The sequence below is a fragment of the Marmota monax genome, unplaced genomic scaffold, assembly GCF_021218885.2.
Source record: "Marmota monax isolate L192 unplaced genomic scaffold, Marmota_monax_Labrador192_F-V1.1 WCK01_AAM20220418_F8-fsc00276, whole genome shotgun sequence".
NCBI lineage: Eukaryota > Metazoa > Chordata > Mammalia > Rodentia > Sciuridae > Marmota > Marmota monax.
Genome location: NW_026695204.1, coordinates 636,884 through 649,099, shown reverse-complemented (window position 1 = coordinate 649,099; position 12,216 = coordinate 636,884). Strand labels below are relative to the sequence as shown.

Sequence of the window (12,216 nt, the reverse complement as noted above, 5' to 3'; positions counted from 1 at the left end):
TGCCCTCCTCAGCACATGAATTTCTTGTTCTCTGTCAACAACAGCATCGCCATTCCTGCACTGTGTGCGGTGACCTGAACTGCAAAAGTCAGGGGAGGGAAGGGCGGGGGGAACCCTCTTAATTATTGAGCATAATCTAATTCTTTCCAAGCTGGAGAAGCAAACCATCCTTTGATGAAAAGCAAACCCTTTCCAATGCAAACCATTGTTTTAAGAACAGAGCAGGAAACTTGCTTGTTCCCAGCTCCAGCCATGAAAAGCCGCCATGAAATGACCATGCCACGCCCTGTGCCCAGTTGGGAGTTTATCATCCCAGGGCCATCTGGGAGAGGTAGGGGCCCCAGCAGCCCTCACCCCTGCTCCCACAGCCTGGGGGCACTCCTTCGTAGTTGAGCTGCATGCCTGAACCTCACTGCTTGTCTTCAAGCCTCCCAGAGCCTGAGTTCGTACACTTCCATCACCAGGCAGAAATCGCCTTCATTTGTATTCCACCGCTTCAAGCTGCGGGGCTTCTGTGGGCATTTCTGGGAGGAACTGCTTTGTTTATCTGCCGAGCCACCGCAGAGCTTCAGGCCCAGATTGATAGTCAGGGGTGCAGGTCAGACTGGCAGGAAAATGGAGATGAATCGTAGAAAGCATTCCTATTTCCCTCCTAGGAAGGACATGTTGAAAACCAGATTACAATGAAAAGAAAAGAGACTTCAAATCACCCTTTCCTACTCCAGTCTCTCTTTTAAGATTAAAAATGTTTAAGGGAAGGAAGGAGACTGATTTCTTCTACTTTCACCCTGGGGTAGCTTTTAGGATCTGCACAGGGAATACAGATGGGCCTGACACCAGCCAGGTCACCTAGAGCCCCGCTTCCCTATCACCTCTCCTCTTTATCTGCAGCCACCTGGCAGTCCTGCTTTGTGTTCCGAGTGAACGTCTCTTTCTGCCAGAGCTGTTTGGTGGTGGTTGTTTATGAATGGTCAGGAGCAAGCCCTGGGTCTGTGCATCCCACGATTCTTGGTAATCGTCAAGAAGGAAGCAGATGGTCACCCTCTGTGATTTTAAAGTGTGTAAATAGGAACTGCAGACTGCCATCAAACATCAAAAATGTCATTTGGCTTCCTTGTCTTGCTTTGCTGGCAGAAGGAACCCTGCATTTGCATCATCTGGATAATCAGGGGCAGGCAGTACACACTAAAACTGCCCACACTTGAAGCCTCTGTTTCTTCCAACCAAAGGAAGGTGCTCAGCACATACATTATGACAGGCTCCCTGGTGGAGATTCCAAAGGCATAGATATGGTGCCAGATTGCAAGGTTGGGGGACAATTTGAAAAATAAAACCCAAACTCCCAACAAACCCCCCAGCATGACCAGTATGTTCCCAACAGTGTCCCCAAACTAACTGTTGTCCATGCTGTATGTCCACACAGCATGGCTTGAAATCAGACTAACTCAGGCCCACTGCCCCTTCTGGGTTGGCTGGATTCTTGGAATCAATTCTATGTTGAGATCCATTTGTTACTTAAAGAGAATTATTTTCACCTCCCAGAACAGGAGCGTAGAGATAGTTACAGCAATCTGCATGCAGCTTTCTTGGCCTTTGTTCTCAGTTGAAAATCACAGAAGTAGTTCCCATCCTTTAGGGCCATGAATCAGAACTGTGTTCTGATATTGTTTCCTCTTGTTTCTTGGACAGCTGTAATAGGAAGGATAACTGTAATCATTCAGAGTCTTGGAGTTCTAGAAGAGCATGCAGGGTTCCTCTTTCCTCAAGACCACCCAGGGCAACCTCTGAATCAAGCTCCCAAGCACAGTTGGCACTTCAAGGAAAGTCTCCTTGGAGGTCCTCAGAGTTCTTTTTTAAGAGTAAAAGGACCAAATACCCATGATTTAGGTGTCCATTCATTTCACTCTTTACTTTTGTGCAGCCAGTGAGAATTGTCCTGGTCATAATGGTGAGGAGCATGGTGGGGAAACACAGGCGGTCCAGAGCATCCTCCTGCCCCCTTCTGGCTCCCCCTAGATACCCTGCTTGCTGTGGTCTTCCATGTAAGGGTGTACAGATCACCTTCCTGCTGTCCTTGCCTCATTGCAAAAGCCCAGGATCAGTGCTTAGAGTCCAGCCTCATCCTCATCTCCCACTGGCTGAGTTGACTCCCCTCTGTCCTTTAGTTGTCCTGGGTTATTCTTAATACCCACTGGTGGACCTGCCTCCCCTTTTCTATTCAGTCCTCAACTCTGGGTTCCCCTGGGAACTTGCTGGCCTCCCCAACCCTGAGTAGCCCTTCCATGAACTCCTCCCAACCTGACTTTGGCTCTTTGCCTCATTAATCAATCCTTGTCTTTGCAGTATGTTCAGGTCCAACTTCTGGCCCTTGGATCTTGCCTTCCTTGGCACTTTTTTGGCCCTTGGAACTTGTCCTTCCTCCAGCCACTTCCCTGTGGAACAGCCCTCCTTCTTACTACCTATCTCCTTCCTTCCCAAACTCCGGCCCACCCATATGTGAAATTTCAGATGGAATACAATCTCAATCCCATTGGCTTTCCATTTGTTTTTATTTTAAAAACATGGTATGAAACTCTTATGGACTGAAAGTAGAAATTTCAACAGAATGTGTCACCCGAGATAACTGGAAACACACAGTTGTATTACTTCAGAAGCATTTGGGAAATTTGAAAGTCGTTCCCTCGGCCGAGTGTGAAAATTCTGAGTTGTGCCTTGCCAAGTTTCCCTGGGTTTGAAATCATTGTTGTGTTTGAGTAAACCACAAAGTTCCAGATCAGGTCAGCTTTGATTTTGTTTCTTTCACAGGATATCCTGGCCTAGTCCCGCCTCGCCCTCCTCCCCCGCCCCACACCATGTAATCAGCTTCCTGTTACTGGCATGGTTCATGATTTCTTTTATCCCCCAGGGTAACTTTAAAGTCAGAGTACTGCACATTATTTAATATTGAATATAATAATTTGCAGAGTTTGTGGCTTCATAATTAAAGAGGGCTCTGGGTGGCTCTTTGGCTCAGAAAGACAGTGTCTATTGTTGACGCTAATGCCTTTCCTCCTTGAAAATGCTGTTGGGGACAACTTGTATTATCTGCAGGGAGGTTCTGGCTTCTGTCATGCTGCATTGGCTTTACCTTCTCCACAGCAGCCCAGTGTTTTTGCCAGAGGGGATATTCTCTGAGACAGAGTTGTGAATTGGCTTGGTCACCAGAAAACAAAAGACCACAGTCCAGCTCTCCCCTGAGCTGGTACTGGGAGCTGGGTCCTACCAGGCCTGTCCTGGCTCCTGCACTGAGCCTCCCTGTCTCAGGCAAAGCCATGAGTCCTGCTGCTTCGTTTCTGTGTGTCCTGGAGTCCTCGTTCTGTGTTCCTTTTCTTTTTTCCTCTCTTTTCTGAGTTGCCTTCTTCCTAAAGCTAGTGCTACACAGTTAAGCTTTCTGTCAGGTTTGCAGTGAGCTCTGTTTCCCAGCTGCCTGGGGGTTCCTAGGGCTGAAAGAACCCTGTACTTGACTTTCCCAAGAATTGCCCATGCTGTGCTGGGAACTTAATGGACACTATAAATCCTCCATGGTTGGTTGATGAGTGAGTCGGGTTTCCTTCATCCTCTTTCTGCCTCTAGAGTGTGGAGAGCTTTGGCCTTGCCGGTGGCATTTACCAGTGCAACTCGGTGCCTTTGCATGATTATCCAGATGTAATAAGAGCTGGCATTTACTTAGATATTAATAGGGCCCAGACACTGTGCCGAGCCTCTTACATCTATGGTAATTCTCACCACAGCCTTATGAGATTGAGGTCGTCTCCAACTTACTGAGACTTAGGGAGATTGTAAAAGGTCACTCAGCAAATCCAGCATGCAAGCCCAGTTCTGCCTGACTCTGAAGCTCCTTTCCTAAATGACCATGCTGGCCCTTCTGCGAGGACCACTCAATCCCAGCTCAGCCCACAGTTGGGCCTCGTTGCATTGTCACTGACAGCTTTCACTCCCTGGCTCCCGCTGACCCATGTACATGGTGCAGAGAGGGAACTTGGGAGCAGAAGTACCTGCGGTCTTCTTTTGAGCATTTGAAACACCACTTTCATCATCTTAGTTCAAGAAGATGCATGAAGTATGAAAAGTAATCAGAACTGTTTCTACCTGAGGCAGAAGTGAAAAGCGGATTGCCTGGCCACTCAACATAGAGGGCCTCCATTAACCAGAATGTGACCTGGGGTCAGGATGTGCCATTCAAACATCATGCATTTGGCTGCCTATCCTGTTTTGATTTAAAAACTAAGATCATTAGTCGAGTAAGCCTAAAGCATGGTGAGGATGATTGTGTTCCTAATAACTCCAAGAGTGAAAAAATGATTAGTTTGTTATTACCAATGTGCTGTAACTCTTTGTGTTTAGTTTGAAAAAGTCTGTATAAAGGAAGATAATTCCTTTGGTCATCAGCAATGTGTTGGATACATTGCTACCTGAGTTGACCCTTTATTCAGTTAAAGCATTTATTAGGCTATTGTTGTTTAACCACCCTTTGGCAAGGTACTATGGAGCAATATAAGCATAGTACATGGTCTCCAATCTTTAAGGAGATAAAATATAACACATGCAAGAACTACTAGAGAGCCCTGGAGGAGGCACAGACAAGACAGAAATACCATATGTGTCAAGCACCCTGGCTCTGGCCTTTCAAATTTCAGTTCTACCATTTCCACATGTGCCTCGGCACCTCATTGTATTCAGGATTCTCATTTGTAGAACAGAGCTGTTACTGGAATCTACCTCTGTGTGAGGCTCTTGGCACCATACCTGACATTTAGCGAGCACCCAGTATCTGTTTAACTGTTCCAGTAGCTGATATTATCAAGCATTAAACTGTTGTGTACAGCATTGTTATGGTTTGGATCTGGACTGTCCCCCAATGGCTTGGTCCCCAATGCAGCAGTATTTGGAGGTAGGGCCTTCAAGGAGGTGACTGGATCATGGGCTCTAACCTTACCCATGGATTAATTCATTGAGAGATTCATATCCAACAGCATTGCTGGAGATGATGGAAACTGTAGGCTGTGGGGCCCAATTGGAGGAAGTAGGTCAGAGGGGGCAGGGACATATCCTAGAAGGGTATATCTCGTCCTGGCCCCTTGCGCAGGTGTGTGTACTCAACTTACATGCGTGTTTTCTCTCCCCACCCCCTCACACTGCCCCCTTCACCCCGCCTCTCCTCTTCTCTCTCCTTCCTGGATACATGAGCTGAGCCACTTTCCATCGCCACACCCTTCTATCACCATGTTCTACCTCACCTCAGGCCCAAAGCAATAGATCCAGCCAGGCATGGACTGAAACCATGAACCAAAATAAATCTTTCCTCTTCTAAGTTGTTTATGTCAGGCATTTAGGTCGTCGCAACAAAAGCTAACTAACACAAGCGTTGGCCCTAGCACACCCTAACACAAGATAGACCAGCAAAGGCTGGACTGATCACGGAGGACTTCGTGAAGGAGGGAGGACTTCAGCTGAGTAGATTTAGCCAAGCAGATGGAAGGAGGGATGGCATTTCAAACAAGGTAATGTGAAAGAAGCAAGTGTGATCATGCCAGGTGCAGGGAACAGGTTATAGGAAAGCAAACTAAGCTAGATTAACTGTGTTTGGAATGAAAAAAAAAAAAAACAAAGTTGAAAAGCTATGTGGGTTCTTGGAAACCAAGTGGTAGATTTCAACCTCTATAGGATTGGGGAAGGAGGGATAATAAACTGCAATTTAAAGTGATTAATCGGAAAGACAGTGAGCTGAAGTCAGGGTACCATGATGGTAGGACTTAGCAGAGGGGTTGATCCAAATCAGGTTTTGTCAGTGAGCTTAAACAGGAAAGGACAAATGTGAGAGACTTGTCAAAAAAAAGAAGCAAGATATCTAGGTGATGGATGAGACTTGGAGAATTCAGGCCAGGAAGAAGTTCCAGCTGGCTTTTACGTCTTTCACCCTAGAGCTTGGAAGAATGGTGATCTGACCCCAGAAAGGGAATTGTGGGGGAAAACAGGGGAAGTCCATTTGCATCTTAGGATATCCAAGTAAGAATTAACTTTTATAAGTCAGTCTTTTGATGAAATTTTCCACCCAGTACAGGAATCGCCTGTGTAATCTTACATAGGTGTAAGATTATTTGTCAAAAAAAAAATGAAATGCAGATTTTCAGTCACCATATTTGACGTAAAGGTACGACATCCTAAAGGCTTCGTTCCTTAGATATTTGGAAATAAGGAACCAAGACTTCGGATGAAAGTCGTGAGTAGTGTACCCCCATCCCCTTTACACAGCCATGGTGGGCAGGGTCAGTCATGAGAGACAGCATATCTCCAAGGGAGAGAAGAGCATCTAGAACATCCATTCCTCAAAGACATTTGTACTTAGAGAGCGGGAGAAATAAGAAGAGTTTAAAGTAAAAGCAACAGAAATACTTTGAAAGAAAGGAAGACATCAGGAAAGACAAACTCAGAAGAAAGAATGAGTTTGTTTCTCATAGATATATGTTGGCGCCTTCCTGCTGTTGGAGTGTGCTATGCAAAGTTTTACTCCTTTGTTCCTGAGATGATTGGTATTATTCAAGTGTGAGAAGTGTGCTAAAATAGCAAAAATGTGATAAGAGCCAGAGTTACACAAACATGGTGACAGTGGAGGCATAATCTACCCACTGGCTCTTTTGCTCACAAACACCCATGGTCTTGAAATGTTGCTGGCTTTTCAGGAGTTTTGAAAAGTTGAAATACTTTTCACATTGTGTCTCTTCACAAATAATTTCAAGATAATGATGTACTGTTTTTCACATTTTGAAGACAAAGAGAAAGAATGAGGGGGGGTGTTATCACATTCAGCTCACAAGCTTGGTGGTCCCCATCACACTTAGGGTGGATGAGTGTTGTTCATTATAGTTTACAGCATGTAATAGCCATTCCTGTTCTTTCTTTGTTTTTTTATTTTTCTCTTTGTGGTTCTGGAGGTGGAACCCAGGGTCTCATAGATGCCAGGCAAGCACTGAGTTATACCCCCAGCCTCATCTTTATTTTATTTTGTTCCCAAACTGAGCTATGAGTTCCGAGAGACAGGTTGCGTTTGCCATTGTGAACCAAGCACAGTACCAAGCACATAGGGAAAATTCTAGAGGTACTTAAGGAAGGAAGAAAGAGAGCCAACCAGCTTATCATAGTGGGGTTTTATTGCTGTTATTCTTGTTGACAAACTGATAATTGGATAAACGTACAATTCCCCCTTATATGGAGATTATTAACCCTATTTCAAATGGGACCCCAGAGGTAGAAATGATTGGTGTCCAATCACTTTCACTCCAGTGTTTAGAAAAGGTTTGTCCTAGCCAGATGTGGTGGTGCACGCCTGTAATCCCATGGCTCAGGAGGCTAAGGCAAGAGGATCTTCAGTTCAAAGTCAGCCTCAGCAAAATCGAGTCAATAAGCAACTCGGTAAGACCCTGTTTTTTTATACAAAAAATAAAATACAAAATAGGGCTGGGGATGTGGCTCAGTGGTCGAGTGTCCCTGAGTTCAATTACCAGTACTCCCTGCCTCCCAAAAAAAAGAAAGAAAAAGAAAAAACGTTTTCTGTTGCTGTGAGCACCCCAAGGCCTCTTGCCACCTTGTCTTTCTGCTACAGGCCCATGAGCTTCTCTCAAAGCAAGGTCTGGGCCTCCCTCTACATCCTTCAGACCAACTCAGATGCAAAGGGGATCTAACACACTGCATTTGGCAGTAAAAATATAGGGTTTTCAGGTGTTTTAAATTTCTTCAGTGTTTAGCAGGTGCTTTTCATTGTAGTCAGCAGCCATTAGACCCGGAGGGTGACAGACAGTGACACTTATACTGTCACCAAAGACAAGGAGAGGACTCACCAGAGAGCAAGGAACTGATAATAAGCCCCATAAGGAAGCATGGAAGGGAAGGCTGGGGCGGGGGGCGGGGGCGGGCTGTTCAGCTTCCTGCTCCTTGTTCATTCAATGTGTGATCATCAAGTATCTTCTGTGTGGTGGCACCAGACTCAGTACTGAAGACACAGCGGTCATTGAGAAAAACAATTCCATTCTTCAAGAACAGGATCTCAAGAGAAACAGGCTTTACACGATTCACGTTCTCATTGCACTTTAATAGTCATGGTTATAGCCAGGCACCGTGGTGCCCTCCTGTAATCCCAACTACTCAGGAGGATTGAAAATTTGAGACTAGCCTGGGCAATTGAGGAAGACTCTGCCTCCAAATAAAATTGAAGGGCTAGGAATGAAGGTTAGTGGCTGAGCACCATGTATTCAATTCCTAGTACCAGAAATAAATAACAGTTACAAAGAACAAGTTGCAAAAAAAGAAAAAGAAAGAAATAACAAGTTGCTTTGGCATCATAGAGCTAGGAAACCTGCTCCAGTCTTCATGATCAAGTAAAGGTCCCCTGTGCACGTAACACTTAGATCAGGAGAAAAGGAGGGCAGGAGTTAGCGACAGGGTGGCAGTGGGGTGGGGACTACGGACCATCCTGTGGCATTTGAAAAGTAGTCAAGGAAGTCCAGTGGGGGTGAGGAGATAAAAAGAGGGTCAGGAGGAAGAAACTCTAGGATAAGAAGAGGCTGGAGAAGTAGGTAGGTCCAGTTGGACAGCTGTGACAGAGGCCAGGCAGGTGGTGAGGACCTCAGCCACGGCAATGATGATGAAAAGGACACATTCAAGAGTAGCAACCGGACAGGGTTTAACAATGTAGTCAGCATGGAGAGTGACAGTATAGGAGGGGCCAGAGACCTTGCAGTAAAGATTTACTGAGCTCCTTCTACACACGCACGTGCAGTGATGGAAACATGAACAGATTCCAGGATGATCCTCAGGATTCTGGTCTCATCACCTGGGCAGTTTTCAAAGGCAACAAAGACTGAAGAAACAAAAAGAAAAAAGCCAAATGTGGGGAGGATAAGTGTTGGATATTATATTCGAGGGGCTTTGGGAGACATCCCAGTGGAGATGTTGGGGAGGAGAGTGCTTATCTGAGTCAGGAGCTCAGGAGAGAGGTTCCATCCCATGATACAAACACCAGCATCATGGAGTCCAGTGGTCACTGAAGCCACAGGAGTGAATAAGATCCACGTTGTTACGCGCGGCTTCGCGCAGCTTCTGACTGCTCATTTCACATCTCAATAGAATTTAGAGACACAGAATTGAGATGTGTATAAGAAACTGTTTGAAACACTAACAAATTTACTCACCACAGGAAATGATTCAACCAAAGGCTAACTAGTCCTGTATACTGTTCAAGGAGTTCAAGGGCTAAAGTACAAAGACATTCTTTTTGGTTCTTGGACTTGGCCACCAGTGACAAGTGTAGGGTTTGAGCAATGAGTTTACCCTGGGAGATTGGTAGAATTTACAAGTGCTACCTGGAAAATAATTGGGTGGAAAAGATACTTCCAAGTCCATACATAGATGTTATATCCTTTATGTATTGATTTAAATGGATCTGAAACCATTAAATTAATTCAGTAAGAATTCATGTCAGCATTCAACAAATACACTGAATGTTACAGTGTCCCCCAAGCTCCAGATACCAGTGACATGGATGATCATTTCCTGAATAGTTTGCTGGTTTTCATCCAATAAAATATAAAGGGGAGAAATTTTGTGTTAGCATCTGAATCCTGCTCCCAAACAGAAAGAAGAGTAAATCAGCTTGTTACATAACACCTGGTTAATAGTAGTGTAACTTTTCATTTTTCAAAATGTGTCCTGACATTTTCTCCATACTTCTTAGAAGACAACTTTGATCCTGACTTTGTGCCTTCCACAGAATTTGTGGAAAACTCTCAGGGCAGAACTTTAGTTTCAAGTAAAGACAATGTTTACATCCAAGAGTGCCTTCCCTTCAAGGGTCTGAGCTCTTCTAACTTCACCTAAGGAAAGAGCACATTGCAGCCCCCAGCAGGGCCTCCTGGGGCATTGTATTGGCCCAGTACTGGACAAACTGAGCAGCACAGTTCTCACAGACTAGGGTTTTACATTGTGCTACTTGAATGGCCTTTTGCAAAAACCACTGGTTAACATGACCCCATTTAGGGCCAGTAGTTTTGTACCCTCACAAGGTAGGAAACCAAGACAAGGGGAATCAGAGGTCAGAAGATGAGTGGAAGAGTGGGTATCCATGATTTCTTTTCAGGCAAAACCTCAGTTAATCATTAATAGCTTTTCACTTTGCTTGAATTTAACCTTTAGTTTTCCTTGAAAAAGAAAATATGCGTTATCTTTAGAGAAAAGTTTTGGTCAAAAGAGGCTACTGTTTTAAGAGGGGAAATGTTGGGGCAAAGACGTTCTTTGTTTTCTTGTCCCTCCAGATACACTGCAAGTACTTTGCCTGGCCTAAAAGTATCATTTGCATTGGAAAGAAAACTAATGCAAACAAATTTATTTCAGCTCATACTCATAATTCAAAGAAGATATCTACAAATGATGTCCTATTAAAGATCCATTATATTATACCACCTTTGTTTTCACTTTTTTTTCTAAAGTTTACATATTATTATCCTTATTGTAGATTATACAATGAAAAACAATAAAGCAGACCAGTGCAACTGGCTGATGTATTGGCTTTTTTCAAAACCTGAAATTATGAAATCTTCTCTCAGAAAATACAAAATTACATTATCCAATTGAAAATAGTTTGCTTTCTTTCCACACCCCACACATCCTTACCAATGTCACAGGAGTCAAGGAAGAGAAAGGCTCTTTTTTGCTTGTCATTTTATTTGCAAGATTTGTCTGAACATTGGAGAAGAATGTTCCATGTATTTCAGAGACAGCAGTTTCCAAGCCATTTGGCTTGAGAGATGGTTTAAATAGGAGTGAATTTAATATACCCTTAATTCTCTGAAGTAAGGGACTCCAGCTGAGGTTTGGTCCAGGGAAAAGTCTGCTGTCGACACTGAAGAAAATCTATCACATTAATTCTAGTGGTTCAGAGTCCAAAGCTGCAAGAACAGAATACTCAAAAATAGGTAGTGTGAGAAGAATGTTTTGGAAAGAAACTTTAAAATGGCTGTTCAGAGAATACCAGGTCTTATGTGGAACCGTCACCAGTTAAGGAAAGATATAAATAATTATGCCTGAGAAATATAGCTAATTAAAAATAACTCGGTGCACAAAAGCAGAAGAAAACTATAGAATAAATTTTCTGTTGCACTGTTAATGTGAGATGCCACATAATGAAATAGTAGAATTTTTTTTAAAATTTCATTTCACACTGGCATAGAAAAGATGGAGAGGAAAATTATATTGCCACAAAATGCCAGGGTAGATTTGCTAAAGTTGTTATCATGTACTGTATTTAAAGCAAAAATCTAATTGCCGTAATTTATCATAGGTCTGGGTATTAAAACCTTGCTAATTTTAAAATTTTAATCATTTGCCACTTTGTGCTTAGTGACTTTTCCTGGAAGATACTATGAAAATTTCTGATTCCATCAGTCTTTTATAATTTTAGGGGCTCCTACACATGATTAACATGCATTAAACATATAATTGTGTTTACATCATTGATTAAAAAAAAATTCCTTTTGTTTTCTCACTTAGTCTGTTCAATGAAATATCTGGAGCTGCTTTCTCATTGCTGAGCCCAGTGTGTAAGAACACAGGCTGCTGAGCCCATTTGAATTCCCAGAGCACACATCTAGTACTATAAAGAGCAGGGTGGAGCCCACCTTCCTTTTTGGTTTGGAGAGAGGATTCTTTTAATGATCAGAGAAATTTGAAAGACATGAGTCTATGATTTCTGCATGAATTTGCTCCTTAGTCTGAAGAAGTCAGTGTTTCCTAAGTCAAGGTGGCAAGACCTCTCTTACAAAAAAACAAGCATTCAGTTGTACTTTCTCCGACTGACAGGAGAAAGGTAGGGAGGAAAGAAAGGGATTGTACAATGCAGAAGAAAATGCTATCCAGGTGTAAAGATGACTGCTAGGGGGGAGAAAAGATGGAGGGAAAAAAGAACTTATAAAGAAGGAGGTCACCAGAAGCCAAATCATTTCTCAACTGTGGGTGTGGGAAGCCTTGAGGAAATATAGCCTATTTCAACACAACATATGGGCTGTGTCCAATGGTCTCCACCCTGGGAAAAGCATAGTGGTTTGATGAGGTTTGTGCATTTTGTAAAACCAGACTGTGATCTTATATACCAGAGGATTCATGAGTGTAGCATGTAAGTGTGTGTTTATT

The 12,216-nt window shown here is 43.5% G+C and overlaps 1 protein-coding gene across 3 annotated transcripts in view; it reads left to right on the top strand.

The window, feature by feature from the left end:
• The window catches only part of Fyn (FYN proto-oncogene, Src family tyrosine kinase), a 200,314-nt gene that overhangs the window by 175,400 nt on the left and 12,698 nt on the right, over positions 1 to 12,216 (top strand). The window lies entirely within an intron of this gene.